This window comes from Cupressus sempervirens, chromosome 3 (assembly GCF_028749045.1).
Source record: "Cupressus sempervirens isolate cs-2001-9-10 chromosome 3, ASM2874904v1, whole genome shotgun sequence".
Lineage (NCBI taxonomy): Eukaryota > Viridiplantae > Streptophyta > Pinopsida > Cupressales > Cupressaceae > Cupressus > Cupressus sempervirens.
In genome coordinates, this window is record NC_143120.1 from 806037236 (window position 1) to 806061522 (window position 24287).

General features: G+C 35.7%; 1 pseudogene; it reads right to left on the reverse strand.

Moving 5' to 3' along the window:
* Window positions 1-20269: 20269 nt before the first annotated feature.
* On the reverse strand, window positions 20270-23714 carry LOC149569254 (uncharacterized; annotated as a pseudogene).
* Between the last annotated feature and the right edge of the window lie 573 nt (window positions 23715-24287).

The following is a 24287-nucleotide window of genomic DNA, read 5'->3' on the forward strand; positions in this document are numbered from 1 at the left end:
TTTGGAAACCCAATCTTGGTTAGTGGATAAATTTTCATTATTACTTAGTTGAAAGTTGCATAGTTATGCATCTTTCCAACCATTCAACATGGGTCCAAAATGTCTCCTCCATTGGCTCAAATTGGTTCGTTAAGTTCTAGTGTGGACCTCATTTCACCCATGAATTATTTGAAATGTTGTTGAGCACGCCATACAAAAGTGTTCCTAAGGTGAACTAAGACAAATTGCAGAACAATTTTCAAAGGGTCATATCTTAGAACTTGTGAGAGGTATCAAGAAATAATTATTTGCAAAAGGAACATCTTACCAAGGCCTACACACATATCTCAATTTTAGGATATTCTACTAAGTTTTCATTTGGTGACTTGATCTCAGTTGTTGGAGAAATTTGTGTCGTTTCTCAGTTGAAGGTTGCATAATCATGTATCTTTCAAAATGTTCATTATGGGCCCAAATCATCTTCTCCATTGGATTTGATTGGTAGGGTAAATTCTTGATGAGCTCATTTTTAAATATGGGGTATCTCAAACATTACTGGGCATGCCAATTTGAAATTTTCGTAAGGTGCAAGTTAAAACAATTAGGCAACAACTTTTAGAGGGTGATATCTTGAAAAAACACGGTTATTGGTACTTGGGTACGTGGGTATATATAATATGAGAAACCTAGTGTAAATGTATACATTATAATTTATGAGTTACATGTAATGAATTATAAGCTAGATAATATTTTAAGACATATACACACTAAATAAGTTTGATCATGTTTAAATTGAAACTAACAAGTTTCAAGAATATCAAGGTTCATATATATATATATATATATATATCAAAAAGGACTTAATATCAAATTTCATATGTATCAATGAACAAATTGGACTAAATACTTTTACCTAATGAGCACATTGGATTGAATAGTAGGCTTCACACTAGGAGTGCTTGTATATAAAGGCCTCTAGAATGCTTCTAGAATGTCTAGGAGTTAGTGAAGAGATAAGCTCAACAATTAAGCACACATCTACCAGAATTGGATTATCCTCCATTATGCATGAATGTACATGCATCAATGAGAGGATAAGTATGACAAGATGTATTCCATTATTTCATAACTTAATTTGAATTGCATATTTGGACTAGAACGTTTTCAGGATGACTCTAATAACCAACGAATCACAAGTATTTTTCCTTCTTTCTCTTTTATTTCAATGGGAACTTGATAAGTGGATCCACTTAGACATTTTGATTTTACTATCAATTTGGGAGTTAAGTTGTCTATTGCTTGATGTAGAACAATTAGTGGATTTTTCTTTGTTTTTTGTTGAATCTTTTCTAGAGATTTATAAAAAATTTGATAAGCTAATGATTTTTTTCCATTCTTAAGAATACAATCTATTGATTGTTAAAAAAATCCTTTTAATATGAGTCAATATCGTCCATAAATAGGATTTATGAAAGATTCATTAATATAACATATGGGTCCAGAGATATGGATAAATAAATCTAGACACCATGTGCTTAAATTAGATGCTAACTCCTATGTTGTAGGTCACACCATGTGCATAATGGAGTTGCTAACTCCTATGTTGTCAACAAGACAACTCATATGAGTAACCATACTCCTAGGTATCTAACTAATTATGCATTAACCTAGGTAAACTTAAGTAAATTGTAAATAGTAATTAACTATTTACACTAACACCCCCCCTTAAGTGCAACTTAGAGGAATGCACTTAAGCTCACAAAAGCTATGATGAAAATGCATGATGGATCCTAGCTACAAGGCCATGTTAGGTACCCATGTATAAATGCAATGCAATCTCTTTGAAAATGGAGAGAGAGGGAAAACTTCATGGGAAAAACCCTCCCCCAAAAAGAGAAATAAGTACAATAAAGGAAGATGCATGTATGGATGGAGTAATGAAGACCCCCCATTATGACATACATCATGCATATACAATAGAGAATCCCTCCATGGAATCCCCCACTTAGTGAAGGATCTCCTAATGATGAGTTCTTGAAGATAAAAGAGAATTCAATGCCTATAAAAAACATTTCTCCCTTTAGGAAGAAGATACACCAAGTACAGGTGAAAATATGCTTCCAATTGTGGATAGGAAGATGGAAGAGGGATCCATATGTAGTATGGTGTGGATGCTACCTCTGAAGTTTTTCTCATATGTCAACAAGTCCTTAATGAATGTAGATGCCACAAACCAATCTAGTGGATGCCCAAAAGAAGGTGGAAAACAAGGAAGCATGACCATGTATGAAATTGAATCAACCTCCAAAGACATTGAATCATCCTTATAGGAAGATATGGGAAGAGAAGAAATATTTCCTCCCTTCAATGATAAATGCACACCCATGATAGAAACTCCTTGATGAATGAAGAAGATGCACCATGAAAGCTGAATGATGTTACTCCTTGTAGGAGGAAATGGTGCCATAGGTGTAGTAGAGAATGCTCCCCAACTAGTAGGAAGAATCATAAAAAAGATATGATGTATGAGGAAACTGGAATACAATCTCTAAAGACTGGTGTGTCCTCTGAAGTGAAAGAGTTCTCCTCCAACTACTGTAAAGAAGCGTCCACAATCATGTCAGGAAGATCAAATGGTTGAAGCTCAAAGTATTCCCTCACAACAAGTGAAGAAGAAGGCTCCTCAAAAAAGAGAAGATGGATTTTATCAATGATGTCTCTCACATCTTCAATGTAAGACTCCACAAACAACATTGCAATGTCATGAAGGAAGTCATCCCATGAAGCTAAAATAGGAAGACATGGTATTTCCTGCTACACTAAATTAGGAGCATCTGTGGCTAGAACTAGACCAGTAGAAGCAATAGGAGCATTAGGAGGTAGGATCTCAACTAGAACATGAGTGATTGGAGGTAGAATGTCCTCTAGAAATGGAGGAACTATTGGATCTCCATATGCTTTCCAAAGTCGCATCCAAATTTCGTAAGGTTCAATCGCCTTTCCAATGATATCTAAACCATTAGCATTGATACTGAAAAAATAACATTTGAAATTATGTTAAAAGGTGCCAAATTAGGGCAAGAGAGTAGTTCTTTGGAGCATAAAAAAGGAAATACTTCCTTATGCTCTCTTCGTAGATGATCAATGACTAAAGCACTCCATTTCTGATAGTTCCTTTTTGTCAACCTTGGTCTAATACTAAATTGACATGTAAAACAAAACTCTAGGAGATCAATATATGTATGCACCCCCCAAAATGTAATCAATGAGCCCCCCCACCTAATGTATGATTTGGCACTTTATACTTAGTGCAATTACAATAGGCCACTTTCCAATTTAGGTCTAAGAGGACTTTTGATTTTGTTGTGTACAACCTCCTTTTGGAGTTCAAATCTGGAACTTAGCAATTTAGCTCAGAGATACAACAATTTGAAGTTTGATCTAAGCAATACAATGCAAAAAAGAACCTATTTCTCAAAGTGGTATTTTTATCCATACAAGACTATAATTTGATTACATATGTGGAAAGTAGATGAAAAATAATGCACTTAAAAAAAATAGAACTTGAAAGTATGTCCAAATGAGCCTATATAGAGCATTTGAAGTTGCAAAATATAGGATTGGATAGGTACAATCACTAAAAATTGAAATTTCTAACAAATCCATGCACTAAAACTAGAAACTAATAACACCACTAAAAAATTCAAGAAATTCTAGCCAAAATAAAAAAAATAGCACTTGATTAGTCTAGGTGACTGAGATATGGCCTTTCGAAGTTAGTCTGTCAAATCAAAATTACATATGGAGAGCTGTCTGATAAAAAAAAACTATATTAAATTTGATGACCAAATGACCATCGCAATAGTGCAATCTAGCCTAATGGTGACAATCAAATGATTATCAAATTTAATGCTGAGTCAGATAATGTCAATAGAAAAAAGGGTCTGCCTTGATGACATTTCAGTCATATAGGTGATGTCAGTAGGTGACATCAGCACTAGCTCAACATATAAAATTGTATGAAAAATGGTGACGTGTCAACTGTTATGTTCAGCTAATGTGTACATTGATGTGGCATCTTGTTGGGATCTAACGTGGTAGGTATGACATGCTAAGTAAGTAGTCACTGATGTGTCACTATGGTGATGAGTTGGCATAATGTGGAGGTGGTTGTTGTCATGGCTGAAAGTCATTTTTGATTGCCGGTAGGAAAGTTTATGCGGCCGGTGCTAGAGGTTAATGTGCTAGTGAACTATTTGTTTTGTAAATGTATTTTTTGTAAATAATGTAATTAAGTATGAGTGTACATGTCTAGTTGACATGTTGATGTGTCACTCCACTCGCATGTGTTGGAATCTTGAATTGTGTGTAAGGAAATCATGACTAAAATAGTTATGAGGGATTCCTATGATGTGTAAGAGCTATCTTTGGAAGATGCCCTAAAAATGGAAAGCACATTATATAAGCACTTTTGAGGGCTATAGATAGTAGTGTGTGAGTAGTGTATTGTTGGTTGCTACTAAATAAGTCTTCCATGTCTTGAAGGAGCTTACATTGTAAATGTGCTATAACCTTTGAGTTGAAAATAATACATTGTGCAAGTTTTGGAGGGGTGAGGTTGTTTTATCGAAAGGTTTTTCCCTACCAACATATCTTTGTCGTTTATGTGTTATTATTTCTCTATATGTTTCTTGTATTCATAGTTGACTGCAATATTATTGTTTACATAATATTGAATATGTAATTGTAAGGATTTTAAAAGAATTTGCACAATACTTTCCTTAAGAGATTAGCGTAGGAAGCTATTTTTGCACCTAAGTTTCCTCACAAGTGGTATCAGAGCTTGATCAAATTTTGATCCTAGTTGTTCGATAGGGTTTTATGAGCTAATCTCAAGTTGAGTGGGAGTTTTGTGCAAAGCATTCTGAATCTTATTTGTAGATTGAGATGGCTAGTTCATCATACGGAAAAATGGAGGTGGAGAAATTTAATGGTAGTAATTTTGAGTTGTAGAAACTCAAGATGGAAGACTTTCTTGAAGATCATGATCTATGGGAGGTGACTTCACTTGATGTGAGACCTACAACAATATCTCAAGCAGATTGGGATCTCAAGGATCAAAAGGCTAAGGGTCTCATTATACTTTGTCTAGATGATTTAGTCCTCTTCAATGTTCTTGATTAGAAGACCACAAATAGTTTGTGGACATGGCTTGGGTCTTTGTATTAGGCCAAATCTTTGGTGAACAAGTTGTTCCTGAGGAAGAAGTTGTATTCTCCAAGAAAGGAGGAAGGAGGATCTATTATAGATCATCTAAATGCTTTTAATTTAGTGATTTCATAGTTGACATCATCTAGTGTAAAGATAGAGGAGGAGGATTGATTTATGACCCTATTATGTTCCTTGCCAAATTCATGGGATTATCTTGTGATGACTCTTGCAAGTACTTTAGTCACTTTCAAAATGGATGATGTGATGTCTTCGCTATTCCCTAAGGAGACAAGGATAAAGTCATCAGATTTGGCTATGGAAGCTCTTGCTTTTCATGGTAGATCTAATTATAGAGGCAAGCAAAATGATAACAAGTCTAGAAAGGGTAGATCCAAATCCCATGGAAAATTAAAGACTCCTAGAAAGTACAAGGCAAAATGCTAGAATTGTAATAAGACTGGGCACTTCCATAAATACTATAAAGATCCAAAGAAGAAGAAGTCTTCAAATTTAGGTTTAGAAAAATCTCAAGAAGATGGCGATGCTTTCATTGTAGCCTTGGTAGCACATGCATCTAAAGATGTGTGGTTGATAAACTTGGGTGCTTCTTTCCACATGACCTCTCATCAAAGCTAGTTCTCAAAGTATGAATTTTTTGATGGTGGAAAGGTGTACTTGGGTAATGATTCTCACCCAAAGATAGTTGAATGAGGATGGGTCACTATCAGATTCCCTAATGGATGAGTAAAGGGGATCAACAGGATAATGCACATCACTAGTTTGGCATGAAACCTATTATCTGTAAGTATGCTTAATGATGTAGGTGTGCAATTTTTCTAAAGATGGATGCAAGATGATGAGAGGAGCTATGGTGATTGCTAAAGGTACTAGGAGAGGTACTCTACTTAGCTTGATGCATGCATTTCTTGTTGGTCTCAGGTTGGTTTTGACATTTGAGTGCCAACACTCTTAACTAATTTTCATATAGAAGCCGAGTACACTATATATGCAGAGCTACAATATTTGCCCAACCAAAATTTCAATAGGGGCTGAGTGACTTCAGGTGTCGAGCATGATACAGGTGTCGAGTGATATATAGGTGTCGAGTCATAGTTGATATTGAGCAAGTTAGAATGTAACATGTGCCGAGTGAGTCAGAATCATACATGTGCCGAGCAAGACAAAATGTAATAGGTGCCGAGAAAACCAGGATCATATATGTACTGAGCACTAGTAATTCAATATGTGTCGAGTGACACAGAATCAACATGTGAGTTTGTGCCTTCACAAACTTAGATGCAAAACAATTTTTGGATGAACCATAAAGGGATTAAAAGATAAGATCAAATCTTTTGCTTTACCTATGTTATCAGCATGCAACCAATAAGAAAATTGGAGACAACATGCAAGCAATAGGTTAAATCTAAGGATTTGAGCGAGAAAATTAAAGTTTATGAACTCATTTTGAACCCCAAGTATTCGAAGTCTTTATAAGAAGGTATAGAACCCTTGATTCTAGTTTTCTAAAGGAGTTATTAAGGAAGTTGCTAAGCAGATAGCAAAAATTGCAGAACAGGGCAAGCAGTAGGGGTGTCAAAGACTTAGTGAATTGAGCGACAATTATATATCTAGTTGATTAGAATAGAGCAAGAGCATCAAGACGATATCAAATCAAGCAAGGATCACATTAGATTGAGTAGATCAAGTGCCTAGAATCAATAATTGAAGATTGCAAAGCTATCAGGTTTATTGAATCTAATACTCCCTAGCAATTGTACTAGAAGGAAAATCTTATGATGATAGGTTAGCTTAACATCTATTTTGTAGATCCTTTGAAAAGGTGATCAAATCCTTTAATAGGGTGACACTTCAAGTAAAGTGTTTGTAAATCCTTTAACCAGGTCACTATTGACATAGTGTAAACCCTTTAATAGGGCAAGCCTTTAATAGGGTAGACCATCAAAAGTGGTCAAAAAATTATTGCTATAGTGATTTTTTTGGTATCATCCCCTCCCCAATTTTACCTTCTCATTTTGGAGGGTTTCTGAGTTACTAAATTCTGGTGTTATGTGTTGACTTGCATGTGTTTACTTTATGTTTATTTGATATGTTTACAAGCATGCAGTTCATTTTTAGTCAAAAGTTTTAAAGGATAAAATTGTGTCACTTCTGATTCACCCCCCCCTCTTAGAAGTGCTCTTCCCATTTGAATATTCCAACAATTGGTATCAGAACAAGGTTCTCACAAGGAGAAGCCTAACAACTTAAAGAAAATATTAGAAGATGGAAGTCTTCAAACTTGGGAAGATCATAGATAATCAAAGGATTGATGTGCATCTCACTTTGCACAACTTGGAGGAAGCCAAAGAAGAATTGAGAAAATCCTTGAAAAGAAGGAAGGATATATTCATAGCTAAAAATGACACACACTACAAGGAGATTGATACTACAAAAGTGTTTGCCAATGGAGATTCCAAGGAATTTGATGCAGCAATAGCAGAACTAATGGAGAAGAACAAACCTCAAGCAGAAGAGATAAGATCTCTTAAAATGGAGCAAGAGTCACAAGCTACAATGCTATGTGAGATAACTTAACAGAGGAAAAGAGCCATTAAAGATAGGTCTATGCTTGAGGATGATAAAAAAAACCTTGTAAACAGATTGGAGGAGAAGTCGATAGGGCTTACAAAGATCTCCAACATGCAGTTAGATACCCTTAGTCAAATAATAAATGCTCATCATGAGCTAAATATAAAGGACATTGAGATCTCTACTCTAAAAATGAAAAATGAACAATTGTAGAATGAACTAAAAAGAGAGAAGGAGATAGAAAAGAGCTTCAAAAAATCAAGTGAAGCCATCAAGCACTTTGACAAATTGCTGAAATCACCAAGATCCAATAATGACACTTTAGGACTAGGTTTCACCAATACTAAAGAAGGAGAATCATCTAAGAGTGTAGAGAAAAGGAGTGACAAAGGTAAGAACTCTAAACCCAATTGTCATTTCTATGGTAAAAAGGGACACATTGCTAGTGTATGCAGGAGTAAGAAGATTAGCCAACAGGACAAACCCAAGAATAAGGGTCATTGTCACGAATGAAATAAGCAAGGGCACCTGACACAAGATTGTAGGACCAAGACCATGAGGACACCAAGGTTTGATGGTCATTGCTATAACTACAAGAAGTATGGACATAGAGCTTTTGAGTGCAGATCAAAGCCTATGTGGACACCTAATCAACCTGTAAGGAGAAATAACTATGCACACCACTACAACTAGGAAAATAATACTAGGAAGAGTTGTCATTACTGTTAGGAGTATGAGCATGTTCCTAAGAACTGCATAAGAACACATTTTAGAGGAAACTACAGTAGGTGGCTAAGTCAAATCACATGTTTTAGTTGCTTGAAGACTGGTCATATTAGCAGGTATTGCCCAACAAGGGCCAAGACACCCAAGTCAAAAGTCAGCAAAGGAAAAGAGAAAGTTGATGTGGAACACATCAGGGTAGAGATGAATAGGAAATGGCAAAGAAGGGATGGAGCTAGCACATCCAATTGGGGGATCACTTCACCCAAGAGGTCAAGTGGTCACACCTCATTCAACTAAGCAAGGATAGGTGTATGGGGCTGATATAGAAAGCTATATCACACATCAGTACCAAGATAAAGAAGTACTACAAAGAAGAAAACAACATGAGTAAAGATGCTAAGTCAAAATTTGAAGTTTTTTGCAAACACTGCTGAGTTGTCCTCAGATGCCGAGTAAATGTCAGTGTATGCTAAGTTGCCAGTAGTGACCGAGTTGATGGTTGATGCCGAGTTGGAAATTCAATGGAAGCCAAGTTAAGGAAATCTAGTTGATTCCAAGTAAAGGAAAACTAATGGAAGACGAGTGAATAGCTGTATGCACTAAGCATTTAATGCTAGGTTTTGAAAGGTATAAGGTCAATTTTTGATCATTTTGATGCCTTTCAAATGTAGAGAAACGATGAGAAGAGTGTAGAAGAGATCAAAGAGAAGCCTTGAAACCATTTGCATGGATTTCAATAGTAGTCAAGCATAGATTTTGTCAATCTAACATATTCTTCAAGTGCTGAGTTATGTAGTTTCAAAGTTTTAAATCTTTTGAAACCCCAAATCAGCGAAATGGCTTCTAGCTCTAAGAACCCTAAGGATAAGGAAAGAAATGAGGTCCAGTTAGTGAGTAATGAGGTCAAACTACCTGAGTTTAGGCAATTTCCAAAGGTAGCCTACAAAAATGACCCTGCCGACACATTATCCATTATTCTGCCCAAAGTTGTCATGGTACAGGATGTGAGAAAGTGCTACAATTGCAAGATAGAAGCTATAGGAGACCTTGAAATCTTTCAAGCGTATGATAAACTATGTGACAATAGGATATTGAAAGATGAATTCCAAATTGTTGAGAAAAAGGGTTTGACCAATGCCCTAGTTTTTCCTATGGTCTTCAAAACTGAGTGGATTAGGATTGTTTTGAGCAAAATTCATAATGGTTTCTTATGGTTAGAAGTAGGACCAATTAAAATAACAAAGAGGATAGTGTATAGGGTAATAGGATTCCTAACCCTAGATTGGCATAAGACCTTGAGAAGTGACTCAAAAGAGGCTATTGAAAGAAACACAGGGGCCAAATGGAATAAAAGGGGCATGACAATTGACACAATCTCAGATCCCCTTCTGGATTTTGTAGTGAGAGTCATATCACATAAGTTCTACCAATCCAATAGATTGAATAGTCTACCATGTATTGCTATGGATGTGGCATATAAACTTGTGAAGAAAGATCATACATATGATCTGGAAAAGTTACTATTGTAGTAGATAAATGAAAACCTAGGAGCAATCAGAAGGTCCAAAGGAGCTCAATGCAAGTTTGGTTCAGTCCTTGTCTACATATTTTTCTATGTTATGGAAGAGTTTCCTTCAATTGGAAAGGTGAACTAGAATTCAAACAAGTTTGTAATCACTCAAATTAATGAGTATATTGAATAGACAGGTGACAACTTTGAAGCACAAATGACAAGCTATTTTGAGGATTTTAAGAAATCCATGAAGAAAAGATTGAGGATACCAGTTTCCTTAGTGGAAAAACACATTAATGACATATGATTCCTAGTATACATTGATTACACCTACATCCAAGTAGAAGTTCTAAGGGTAAGATGGCTAAGGCCATTAGGTTATGAATTAGATTTGGATGAAGCATCATCAACAATCATCGCATTGCTTGTAGAGGATATTGATAAGTCTACCAAACCCTTTGGCACATATGATGTTGTGAAGTCCAAAGTGGAGATGGAACTCAAGACAGCCTCTGTGATAAAGAGGAAGGATAAGATGGTAAGAAAAATAAAGAATAAATTTGGTGAAGGCATTGAAGGGGCAGTAGGTGAAGAAGAAGAAGAAGATGATGATGAAGAAGAAGAAGAACAAGGGCAAGGCCCTATGGAATTAACACAAGGGTTAGGTGAAGATAAGGAGGAAGGTGCTAAGGAAGAAGAAGCTAAGGCAACACCAACACAACCTGAGTCCAAGAAAAGAAAGGCCAAAGTACAACCTCCAGCTCAACCCAAAGCCAAGAAGGTTGCTAAGCCAACCCAAACTAAGCCAAAGATACTTGCAACAAGAGCTACCACAAGGGCATCTAATAAAAAAGCCAAGGAGGAAACAAGAGAGAAGAAGAAGGCTACTAAATAGACTAGTCAAGTGCAAAAGAAAAGGAAGAAATATGTAGCACAACCATATTCTGATTATGAGGAGAAGACTAAATCAGAGGATATCAACCAATTTCGAGTGGTAAGCCATCCTCCCAAATCAATCATAGATACAATTTGTGAAAATATTAAGAATGAAAATTTGATTGATTTGAAAAGCATTGAATTTAATATGTTAAGTAGAGGGGATCAGTACAAGATAGAGGAATCAATGTATGCCATAATCACAGAGTTCAAAAATACACCTCTAGAATTAGACAATACTATGCCTAGGGAGTTATATGAGATTATTGAAAACAAATGGTATTATTGTCTTAAAATGGAGAAGGAAATAAGAGAGTCCACATTGGCACAAGTGATGCTTGACCTGACTAGAGGTTAAATAACTAAGGCTAACAAGAAACATGGTGGAAAATTTGCACCAAAGTATAAATCCTTCAATATTTTACAAAATAAAATTGAAGATGTAGTAAATAAGTCCACAAAATTGTGGAAGTCAATATAAAAATTGACTGATGACAAGGAAGGAGAAGGAGAACAGGATGTAGATACAAATAAGGCTAAACCCATTGAGAAGGAAAAGGAAGCCAAAGTAGTGGAAGAGGAAAAGGAAACAAAAAAGCAAGAAGAAGAGAAGAAAGAGGAAGAGATAGGAGAAGAAGAGAAGAAAGATGAAGAGGAGAAAGAAAAAGGATAAGAGGAGGAGACACATAAAGGAGAAGATATGGCAACAACTAAGTAGCAGTAGTAAGAAGAATAGAGTGTGCAAGACACACAAATGCCACCTCCTAGCCCTCCTCATGTAACCAGTACACCTATAGATACAATAACTATCAAGGATGTTAGTGACAAATCATCTCATAACACCAATCTACTAATTGTAGAGGATTTCACAAAGATCCTTGACCAATCAACACAACAAGAAAGATTGTGAAATAATCAATATAGGTGATGTCAGTAGGTGATATGAACACTGACTCAATGTACGAAATTGTATGAAAAGTGGCAACCTATTAGTTGTATTCAACTAATGTGTACATTGACGTGGCATCTTGCTAGGATCTAATGTGGTAGGTATGCAATGCTAAGTAAGCAGTCACTGATGTGTCACTATGGTGATGAGTTGGCACAATGTGGAGGTGGCTACTATCATGGTTGGAAGTCATTTTTGATTGTCGGTAGGGGAGTTTATGTGGCCGATGCAAGAGGTTAATGCGTTGGTAAAGTTAGAACCATTAGGAATAAGGTGTCTCAACCTTGGATAATTCATATTCTTATTATTTTTTTTGTAAATATATTTTTTGTAAATAATATAATTAAGTGTGAGTGTACATGTCTAGTTGGCATGTTGATGTGTCACTCCACTTGCATGTGTTGACATCTTGAATTATGTGTAAGGAAATCATGACTGAAACAGTTATGATGGATTCCTATGATGTGTAAGAGCTATCTTTGGAAGATGCCCTAAAAATGGACAGCACAATATATAAGCACTTTTCAGGGCTGTAGATAGTGGTGTGTGAGTAGTGTATTGTTGGTTGCTACTAGATAAGTCTTCCATGTCCTGAAGGAGCTTGCATTGTAAGTGTGTTGTAACCTTTGAGTTGAAGATGATACATTGTATAGGTTTTGGAGGAGTGGGGTTGTTTTATCGAATAGTTTTTCCCTGCTGAAATATCTTTGTGTTTATGTGTTATTATTTCTCTATCTGTTTCCTATATTCATGGTTGACTACAATATTATTGTTTACATAATATTGAATCTATAATTGTAATGATTTTAAAAGAGTTTGCACAATACTTTCCTTAAGAGATTACTGTAGGAAGTTGTTTCCACACCTAAGTTTCCTTACAAGTGGTATCAGAGCTTGATCAAATTTTGATCCTATTTGTTCAGTAGGGTTTTATGAGCTAATCTCAAGTTGAGTTGGAGTTTTGTGCAAAGCATTATGAATCTTATTTGTAGATTGAGATGGCTAGTTCACCATATGGAAAAATGGAGGTGGAGAACTTTAATGGCAGTAATTTTGAGTTGTAGAAACTCAAGATGGAAGACTTTATTGAAGATCATGATCTATGGGAGGTGACTTCACTTGATGTGAGACCCACAACAATATCTCAAGCAGATTGGGATCTCAAGGATAAAAAAGCTAAGGGTCTCATTAGACTCTATCTAGATGATTTAGTCCTCTTCAATGTTCTTGATGAGAAGACCACAAACAGTTTGTGGACATGGCTTAGGTCTCTATATCAGGCCAAATCTCTGGTGAACAAGCTATTCCTAAGGAAGAATTTGTATTCTACAAGAATGAAGGAAGGAGGATCTATTATAGATCATCTAAATGCTTTTAATTTAGTGATTGCAAAGTTGACATCATCTGGTGTCAAGATAGAGGAGGATGATTGATGTATGAACCTATTATATTCTTTGCTAGATTCATGGGACCATCTTGTGATGACTCTTGGAAGTACTTTAGTCACTTTCAAAATGGATGATGTGATGTCTTCACTGCTATCTGAGGAGATGAGGAGAAAGTCATCAAATTTGGCTAAGGAAGTTCTTGTTTTTTGTGGTAGATCCAATGACAGAGGCAAGCAAAATGACAAGAAGTCTAGAAAGGGTAGTTCCAAATCCCATGGAAAATCAAAGACTCCTAGAAAGCCCAAGGCAAAATGCTAGAACTTTACTAAGACAGGGCACTTCCATAAATATTGTAAAGGGCCAAACAAGAAGAAGAAGTGCTCAAATTTAAGTTTAGAAAAATCTCAAGAAGATGGCAATGCTTTCATTGTAGCCTTGGCAACACATTCATCTAATGATGTGTGGTTGATAGACTCGGGTGCTTCTTTCCACATCACCTCTCATCGAAGTTGGTTCTCAATGTATGAAGTTTTTGATGGTGGAAAGGTGTACTTGGGTGATGATTCTCACCTAAAGATAGTTGAATAAGGATGAGTCACTATCAAATTCCCTGATGGATGAGTAAAGGGGACCAACAAAATAATGCACATCCCTAGTTTGGAATGAAACCTATTATCTATAAGTATGCTTAATGATGTAGGTGTGTTTTTTCTAAAGATGGATGCAAGATGATGAGAGGAGCTATGGTGCTTGCTAAGGTTACTAGGAGAGGTACTTTATTTTAGCTTGATGCATGCATTTCTTGTTGGTCTTAGATTGGTTTTGACATTTGAGTGTTAACACACTTAGCAAATTTTTATATAGAAGCCGAGTACACTATATATGCAGAGCTACAATATGTGCTGAGCTAGAATTTCAATAGGTACCAAGTGACTTTAGGTGCCAAGCATGATATAGGTGCTGTGTGATATATAGGTGTTGAGTCATAGTTGATGCCAAGCAAGTCAAAATGTAACATGTGCTAAGTGAGTCAGAATCATACATGTGCCAAGCAAGGTAGAATGTAATAGGTGCTGAGAAAACTAGGATCATATATGTGTCGAGCACCAGTAATCCAGTATGTGTCGAGTAACACAGAATCAACATATGAGTTTGTACCTTCAAAAACTTAGATGCAAAACCATTTTTGGATGAGTCACAAAGGGATTAAAAGATAAGATCAGATATTTTGATTTACCTATGTTATCAACATGCAACTAATAAGAAAATTGGAGACAACATGCAAGCAATAGGTTAAATCTAAGGATTTGAGCGGGAAAATTAAATTTCATGAACTCATTTCAAACCTTAAGTCTTTGAAGTATTTATAAGAAGGCATAAACACCTCGATTTTAGTTTTGTAAAGGAGTTATTAAGGAAGTTGCTAAGCAGATAGCAAAAAATGCAAAACAGGGCAAGTAGCAGGGGTGTCAAAGACTTAGTGAATTGAGTAGCAATTATATATCCAGTTGACCAAAAAAAAGAAAGGGCATCAAGCATATATTGAACCAAGCAAGGATAAAATTAGATTGAGCAAATCAAGTGCCTGGAATCAACAATTGAAGATTGCAAAGTTATTAGGTTTATTCTAGCAATTGTATTAGAAGGAAAATCCTATGATGATAGGTTAGCTTAATAGCTATTTTGTAGATCCTTTGAAGAGGTGATAAAATCCTTTAATAGGGTGACACTTCAAGTAAAGTGTTTGTAAATCATTTAACCAGGTCACTATTGACACAATGTAAAGCCTTTAACAGGGCAAGCATTTAATAGGGTAGACCATCAGAAGTGGTCAAACAATTATTGCAATAGTGATTTTGTGGGTATCATCCCCACCCCAAATTTACCTTCTCATTTTGGAGGGTTTCTGGGTTACCAAATTCTAGTGTTATGTGTTTACTTTATGTTTATTTGATATTTTTACATGTATGTAGTTCATTTTCAGTTAAAAATTTTAAAGGATAAAATTGTGTCACTTCTGATTCACCCCCCCACCCCCCCTCTTAGAAGTACTCTTCCCATTTGAATATTCCAACATTTCTTAGTGTAATAGTTCTTTTGTATCAAAGAAGAGAGTAGCTATCATTTCTTCCCTTCCATCTGAACAATAATAAAGAAGACTATTGTTATTGGTTTTGATGGTAGTGCAACATGTGTACCTAAAGATGCAAACACATTGGAAGGAAAGCTTCCTATAGAAAAGACAATGTTGTGGCATATGAGATTTGGCCACATTAGTGAGAAGGGTTTCAGAACCCTGAAAAACAAGAACATCATTGAGGGTTTAAATGATTGTAATCTTGAGTTTGACTTCTACGAACATTGTGTCTATGATAAATAAAATCGTATTCAATTTTACTCTAGTTGTCAAAAATCTTCTAATGTTTTGGATCTTATAGATTCTGGTGTATTTGGTCCTATAAAAGTTCCTTCAATCTCCAAGTCTATATGTTTTGTATCTTTTGTAGATGATAGAGAAGGACATGGATTTATTTCTTGAAAAATAAGAAACAAGTCTTTAGTTGGTTCAAGAAATTTAAAGCCCTTGTAGAGAATCAAACTAGTAAGAAGATTAAGTATGTGAGAATTGAAAATGGTGGTGAGTTTTTCTTAACAAAGTTCAAACAATTCTATAAAACTTGAGGTATCAAGAGGCATAAGAAAACTCTTTATAGCCCACAACAAAATGGAATTGTAGAAAGAATGAATAGGACACTGATGGAGAAGGCTAGGAGTATGCTTAGTGGAGTTGGTCTTGAACAATAGTTTTGGGCTGAAGTTGTGGCCACTACTTGCTATCTGGTTAATAGATCTCATACATCAACTCTTGTTTGTAAGACACCAATAGGAGGTATGGTCTAGTAAGAAGCCTTCAATTAGAAATCTTCATGTTTTTGGTTGTGAAGCTTATGCACAAGTTCCAAAGGAGAAGAGATCTAAGTTGGAAAACAAAGTTGTCAAATGTATTTTCATCAGATAGGGTGTTTGTATGAAAGAATACAGGCTTTGGTACCTTATGACTAGTAAGGTGTTGTATAGTAGAAATGTTATTTTTAGAGAGCTAAGATGTCTCCTATTGTGCTACAACCAGATGAAAAAGAGAAGAAGGAAGATATTTTTTAGTTGCCTCCTACCCCTGAGAAGACTGAATAGAAAAACCATGTTGGGTCTAATGATAAGGAGAGCTCTAGTAGCTCTAATAGTTTAGAAGAAGAGGAAGAACAACGTCAACCTTAGCCCTTGAGGAGATCCATGAGAGTAAGAAAGCAACTAGAAAGGTATGGTTATTCTATTTTAGGTTCTAGTTGCATCTTTTCTTTGATTACTAACACTGATGAGCCTAGATCTATGAAAGAGGCTTTGGATATGGAAGATGTAGGTTCCTGGATTGAGGCCTTGGATGATGAGATGGCTTCATTGGATAAAAAAAAAACTTGGGACCTTGTACCTTTGCCTAAAGAATGAAAACCTGTTGGTAGCAAATGGGTTTTCAAGAAAAAAAATGTGCAAATGGCAGTGTTGAATGGTACAAAGCTAGATTGCTTGCAAAGGGGTATTCATAGGTAGAGGGAATAGATTATGGTGAAATATTCTCTCTTGTTGCAAAGTTGACATCCATTAGATTTTTGTTATCTCTTGTTGCATCATATGATTTAGAGATAAAACAGATGGATGTGAAGACAACTTTCCTTCATGGTGATTTGGAGGAAGAGGTTTATATGCCACAACTTGAACACTACATTGTTAAAGGAATAATCTTTGGTTTGCAGATTAAAGAAGTCTTTGTATGATTTGAAACAATCTCCTAGGATGTGGTACCTTAAGTTTGATGCCTTTGTGCTGTCAATTAGATTTGTAAGATCAAAATTAGATCACTATGTTTATTTCATATTTGAAAATGATTGCCTTCTTATTGTTGTATTATATGTTGATGATATGTTGTTGTTTGGGAAGGGTAAGGGTATGATTTTTTATTTTAAATCTCAGTTGTTAGCATAGTTTGAGATGAAAGATCTTGGGGCAAAAAGGTACATCTTGGGTATGGAAATCAATAGAGATAGGTCTAACAAAAAAATTTGGTCGAGTCAGAGTAAGTATGTGAAGTCTATGTTGGAAAGGTTTAGCATGGCAGATTGTAGACCATTGTGTGTTCCTATTTCTATGGGAACAAAGTTATCTATAGATGATTGTCCAAAATCTCCTAGTGAGGTGGAGGACATGAGTACAGTACCTTATGCTAGTGTAGTTGGTAGTCTTATGTATGCTATGGTTTGTACTAGACCAAACATTGTCAGAGTAGTGGGAGTTTTGAGCCAGTTAATGGCTAATCTTAGATGAGTACATCGGGATGCAGTTAAGCGAGTGTTCAGATATTTGAGGGGTACATTAGATTACTCCATTTTTTCTCATGGTAACTCTTCTAGAGCTCCTCATTCAGCTTGTATTGGTGGGTTTGTGGTTTCAAATTGGGCAGTGGATATTGAAAAATTGAGATCCACCAATGCTTATGTGTTCACTATGTTTGATGGTGCCATTAATTGGACGAGTAAGTGACAACCTGTGGTTGCTTTTTTCACTATAGAAGCTGAGTACAAGGCTGCTAGTCATGCTTGTAAGGAAGCCATTTGGCTTAGGCGATTGTGTTCTCATATTGGTGTTGATGTAGGACAGATTAATATTTGTTGTGATAGTCAGAGTGCTATTTTCCTTGCAAAGAATCCAACTTTCCATGCTAGAACAAAGCACATTGGTGTGCAGTTTCACTTTGTGAGAGATATGGTGAAAGATGGAAAGGTAAATTTGGAGAAGGTAGATACTATAAAGAATGTTGCAGATGCATTGATGAAACTACTAGGCACAAATAAGTTCAAATGGTGTTTGGAGTCTATGGGCCTTTTGGCCTATAGCAGTTAGTTCTTGTTATGTTCCTGTTGCTCTTACAAGGTATTCAACAAGTGATAGAATGTTAGGAATAAGGTGTCTCAACCATGGATAATTCTTATTCTTATTATCTGTTCTATAAATGTATTTTTTGCAAATAATGTAATTAAGTGTGAGTGTACATGTGTAGTTGACATGTTGATGTGTCACTCCACTTGCATGTGTTGTAAGGAAATCATTATTGAAATGGTTATGACAGATTCCTATGATGCATAAGAACTATTTTGGAAGATGCCTTAAAAATGCAAAGCACATTATATAAGCACTTTTGAGGGCTGTCGATAGTGGTGTGTGAGTAGTGTATTGTTGGTTGCTATTGGATAAGTCTTCTGTGTCCTGAAAGAGCTTGCATTGTAAGTGTGTTGTAACCTTTGAGTTGAAGATAATACATTGTGTAGGTTTTGGAGGGGTGGGATTGTTTTACTGAAAGGTTTTACCCCACCGACATATATTTGTGTTTATGTGTTATTATTTCTCTATCTATTTTCTATATTTATGGTTGACTGCAATATTATTGTTTACATAATATTGAATCTATATTTGTAAGGATTTTAAAAGAATTTTCACAATACTTTCCTTAAAAAAATAGTGTAGGAAGATGTTTCCACACCAAACTTTCCTTACCAAAACACAACAGGAGTTTTTAATTTGGCTAACGGGGAAACAAGTCGGCAACAAAGGATTGCAGGCTAGTTTAGTGGGGATTTAATCCCACATACACCTAGTTTTAAAATTTGAGCTTTATAAAATGAAAAGGTTGTCAGTGGGTTATGTGAAGTTCATTGTGTGCCAGTTTGTTGATGCCATCATTGAAATGTTGGGTAGTCCACTGTGTGTGGATGTACTATGCCAGAATGTGGAATATGGTCACGAGAGGTAAGATTTGATCACCCAGTTTTCAATTTTGCAAATCGGGCCTTAGGGTGCCAGTTTGCAAAAAAAAAATTGTCTTAAATTTGACTATAGCCTATGGTAGGAAAATTTATAGTCAAAATTCACTGAATTGACACATCGTATGTAATGCTAAGGTTCGCTTTGGCTCTAGATGCTGCCAATAGCTGCGGATACTCCAAATCTAAATGGTGGTCCTCCAAGAGGTGAAGCAAGAATGGTCTCCAATGGCTATGAAATGACGCTCCTATGACTTTGATACTAGGTAAGAATTTGGTATAGATCTGATATCATGTAAGAATTTGGTATAGCTATGATACCATGAAGAATTTGGTATAGCTCTGTTACCATGTAAGAATTTGCCTTAGGGAAAAATAATACCAAGATCAAGAAACACAAGACAAAGCACAATATGGAAAAAATGATGTATGATGATAAGATCGATATGAAAATGAATAATGTATGTGAAAACTAGGAGTGCCTATATATAAAGGCCTCTAGAATACTTCTAGAATGTCTAGGAGTTAGTGAAGAGATAAGCTCAACAACTAAGCACACATCCACTAGAAGTGGATTATTCTCCATTGTACATGAATGTATGTGTATCAATGAGAGGATATGTATGACAAGGTGTATCTCATATAGAGATGTTGTTGACACCATGTGGATAAAAGAGTTGCTAACTCCTATGTTGTCAACAAGACAACTCATACGAGTACGCTTACTCCTACGTTTCTGACTAATAATGCATTAACCTAAGTAAACTTAAGTAAAGTGTAAATAGTAATTAATTATCTACACTAATAAACCTATGAGCCCTTTCGACACATTCAAACCAACCAAATAGGTCCCTAGGGGTCCTAGGGCCCCTAGGGACACATGTTGAAGCTTTTATGAGCTTCTTCATTCTGCAAATTAAGAGCCTTGATTGCAACTAACTTACCATCCCTCAAAATGCCTTTGTAGACTAATCCAAAGTTACCCATTCCGAGGAAGTTTGACTTGTCAAAATCAGTTGTTGCTTTTACAAGTTCTTCATAAGAAAATTTTTGATAGCTAAACTGCTGAAAAATAAAGTTTGTGGGATGTAATTGCTGGTCTAAAAATTTATGTCTCCACAGAACTCCTAAGATGAAGGAGCACAATATAAAACCAATTATTACAACAAATGATAAGGTTATTTTTTTAAGCAATGAATGCTAATCTTGAGTCTTCTTTGGGCATGGAGGTAATGAATAATTTGTTGGACACAAGAGGCCAGGGTTTCCCATCAACAATGCTATGACAATTCTATATGGAAACAATCCTCCTAGTGGAATCTGTCTTGACAAATTATTGAAAGAAACATTCATGTACTGAAGTGCTTTTAGTCTTTCAAGGGATTTTGGCATTGAACCTGATAAAGAATTACAAGAAAGATCCATTTCAAGGATATTTTTTAATTTGGAGATTGAATCTAGAACGAGAGCTTCAAAGGCATTGTGGGACAGATTGAGATGCTCTAATTCTATGTAGTCTCCAAGAGATGTCATAATTAGCCCAGTAAGTCAATTTTTGAAGATGTCTATGGCCTGAGCCATTGCAATTTTACTAATCTCTAGTGGCAAGGACCCTTCCAGAGAATTCCATGAAAGGTTGAGGTAGAATGCTAAATTTTGAAGGCTGGCAATGACATCAAGAGGTATTCTTCCCACCAATTTATTGTAAGGTAAGTCAATCAGCTCCCACTTCTAACACCCTAATAAAATAATAGGGATCTCCCATGACAACAAGTTGTCCTGAAGTAAAAGATGTCTTAGTTGTTGGTGTAGACACCTAAAAACCTTTAGAAAATAAAGTATTTTTATTTTTTGAAAAAGTCCTGATGGCATCATCATTTATTAATTAATTAATTAATTCATTTTTATGCCATTAAATCCCTTTATCTTAATTAAAAATATTTAATTAAGGAATCCCTCCCAAAAATGTTTAAATCTTATTTAAACATTATTTCCGTATTTATTAATTATTTAATTAATAAATTGACCAAAAATCCTAAAATAAATAAAAAAATTATTTTTTGCCCAAAACTTGGCCAATTTCCTTATGACCAATAACCTCTTCCAAAATCTTCTAATCCTTCTTTAATTTTGATTAAAGGCTAATCCCATCATTTCCTACCCCTAATCCCAACTCAAAATATTTAATTAAGATTAAATATTAATCCTCATGTTTATTAAAAAAGTTTTAATAAATATCTCCTCAACCCAAACCCTTGAAATAAATAAAACTTTATTTATTTCCTAAAAATCTAATTTATCCTCATCCTAAGAAGTTCTAGACTCTTCTAGAAAGTCTTCATCCTCATCCTAGGAAATTCTAGACTATTCTAGAAAGTCTTTATCCTCATCCAAAATCTAGACTCTTCTAGAAGATGTCTTTAAACCTAATCCTAATCCCCTCCTAACCTTGTCACATTCCCTAAACATGGGTTAAAACTTACTAACCCAAGCCAAAGTTAACAAATATCTCCTCCTTCACCCACCCTCATTAAATGCCATCCACTTGCCTATCCTTAAGCTAATCCTAAACCATCCTAATCCATCCTCTAATCATTTTCACAAGCCTAAGCAAGCTTAAAACCTTCCTAATCAAGTCCAAGTCGAATTTGCTCTCATCACCCTCAAAATATCTCAACCATAAAACTTTATGAAGTCCACTAGGTCATAAATGACTCTTACAAGCCCTTTTATTGCTCTTACAAGTCATTATGAGGGTCTTTATGAAGATTTTATCCCTTGAGCCTCCTTTGTTGACTCATCCTTCCCCTTTCCTCCATCCTCTCACCATGTGACATGTGTCACTCCTTGATTGGCTATAAGGAAGCACAATCCATGTGCTCTCCTCTCATGCAATCTGAGCCCTCCATAAGCTTTTTCCCATCCTCGCATCTTAGCCCTCAAACCCTCAAGCCTCTTGCCTATAAATTGGATCCTTCCCCTTTGCAAAATAACACAATCCATGAAGTAAAGTTATAATTCTATTTTGAGAGCCAAATCCATACTAAAGCCATCTATCCACACCAAAAATCCACAATCATCCATTGAAGCCTTTGGAAGCATATTGAGCATACATCCTATCTTTTTAGACAAAGCTACTCAACAAGAGAGCTTCTCATTGAGAGAGCCCATTAATGGCTCATATTTTCAATTGAGAGCTCATCTTAGTCTATCTTGAAGTTTATGAATTTTGTTTAGTTTGTAGAAGCTTTATTTAAATTTGGTTTCTATTAGCATACTAACATTGCTCATATACAGTTGGAAGCTACAAAGAGAATCTGGTATTTCTCTAGATAGCTGGTTATGACTAAGATTTAGGAGTCCCAAATGTTACATTTGACCTACCTCACTTGGAATGCTTGCTTCTAATTTGTTCTCAGCCAGCCATAATCTTTCCAACTTCTAGAATCTTTTGATTTTAGATGGAATATTGCCATTGAAAATATTATTTCTTAAACTTAAATAGGTAAAATTTGTTAGATTGGCAATCTACTGTGGTATGCTTCCACTTGTCATGTTGTTTGACAAATTGAAGCAATTGAGATTGCAAGATAGTTGACTTATGGATTATGGAAACATACCAATGAGATGATTATTATGCAATATTATTTCTTGAAAGTAGGAGCAATTTGTGAGGAAACTAAGAAAATCCAATGTTTTACTACTGTCGGTAATAAGATGATTAGTGTGTAGGTAAAGATTTGTGAGGAATTTCAACTTACCCAGCTCCATTGGCACCATTCCACTAAACTGGTTATTAGATAAAGAAAGCTTTGTGTGGTTGGAACAATTTCCAAGGGAGTTTGGTATATGATTGCTAAGTTTATTTCCCCATAAATAAAGGTATTGCAAATTGGAGAGCTTGGTACCAAAGTCTCACGAAATATGTCCACTAAGTTGGTTTACAGATAGGTCTAATTTAGTCAGCCTTGAAAGATTTGTTAAAGATGTGTGAATGGTGCTTGACAAGTTATTTCCCCATAGTAAAAGAACCTATAGGTGAGTGAACATGCCCAACTTAGGGGGAATGGGACCTGATAGCTGATTTGGCCAAGGGTGAGCCTTTGTAGTTGAGGTAGGGCTCCCAATTTACAAGGAATGGTGCTTGAGAGATCATTTTGTCCCAAATCCAATTCAACTATAGAGGAAAGATTTTTGAAAGAAGAGATAGTGACACCTTTGATATTGTTTATTCCCAAATAAAGGAACTTCAATCTTGAAAGGAGACTCAGCTCAATCGAAATGCTGCCATGCAGTTGGTTATAGGAGAGTGCTAGGTAATACAAATTGTGACAAGCAGAAAGAGAGGAAGGAATTGTTCCTTGTAATTGAATGTCCCATAATGAAAGAACCCATAGATGGGTAAGTTGGCCAAGTTGAGGAGGAATGGTACCAATGAGGGCATTTTGTGAGAGGTTGAGGAATTGTAGAGGTAAGATTCCCCAATGGAGGAGAGATGGTGCATGATAAGTGTTGTGGTGATGAAGTAGCCTCACTGTATGGTGGTATGTCATCGTACGGTGATAGTAATTTAAATTTTTAATTTTTAATTTTAAACATATGGTGACTATTATTCATGCAAAGTGTACAACATTTAATTTGTACAATGACAATATTATTTTGTGTCATGGTACCAGACAGTACCGTGGTGATGAATAGTACATGGTACTAGATAGTATAGTGGTGATGGTGTCAAACAGTATGGTGGTGTCAAACAATATGATGGTTTCAGATAGTATGGTGGTGCTAGATAGTATGGTGGAGTCGTGCTGTGTACAACGAAGTAGTTTGTGTTCACCGAAGACATCTGTGTGTGATAGACAGGTGGCAGACGATTTTGCTTGTAACCATTTGTGGTATTCTATAACAAACTTACAAGGTGTTTTAATGGCTACAAGAATTCATTTGAATGTATGTTGATGAAATCAAGGCTGATTGTAAAAGGTTGTTTGAGCTTGTGAAAATCTAGAGTGTTGTATGTAAATTTCGTTTACTATAATACAAAAGTTTGCTCGGGGTTTTGGGGTGGTGGGTTTTTTCTTGAAAGGGTTTGCCATGTTAAATTTGCATTTTCTTCGTGTATTGTG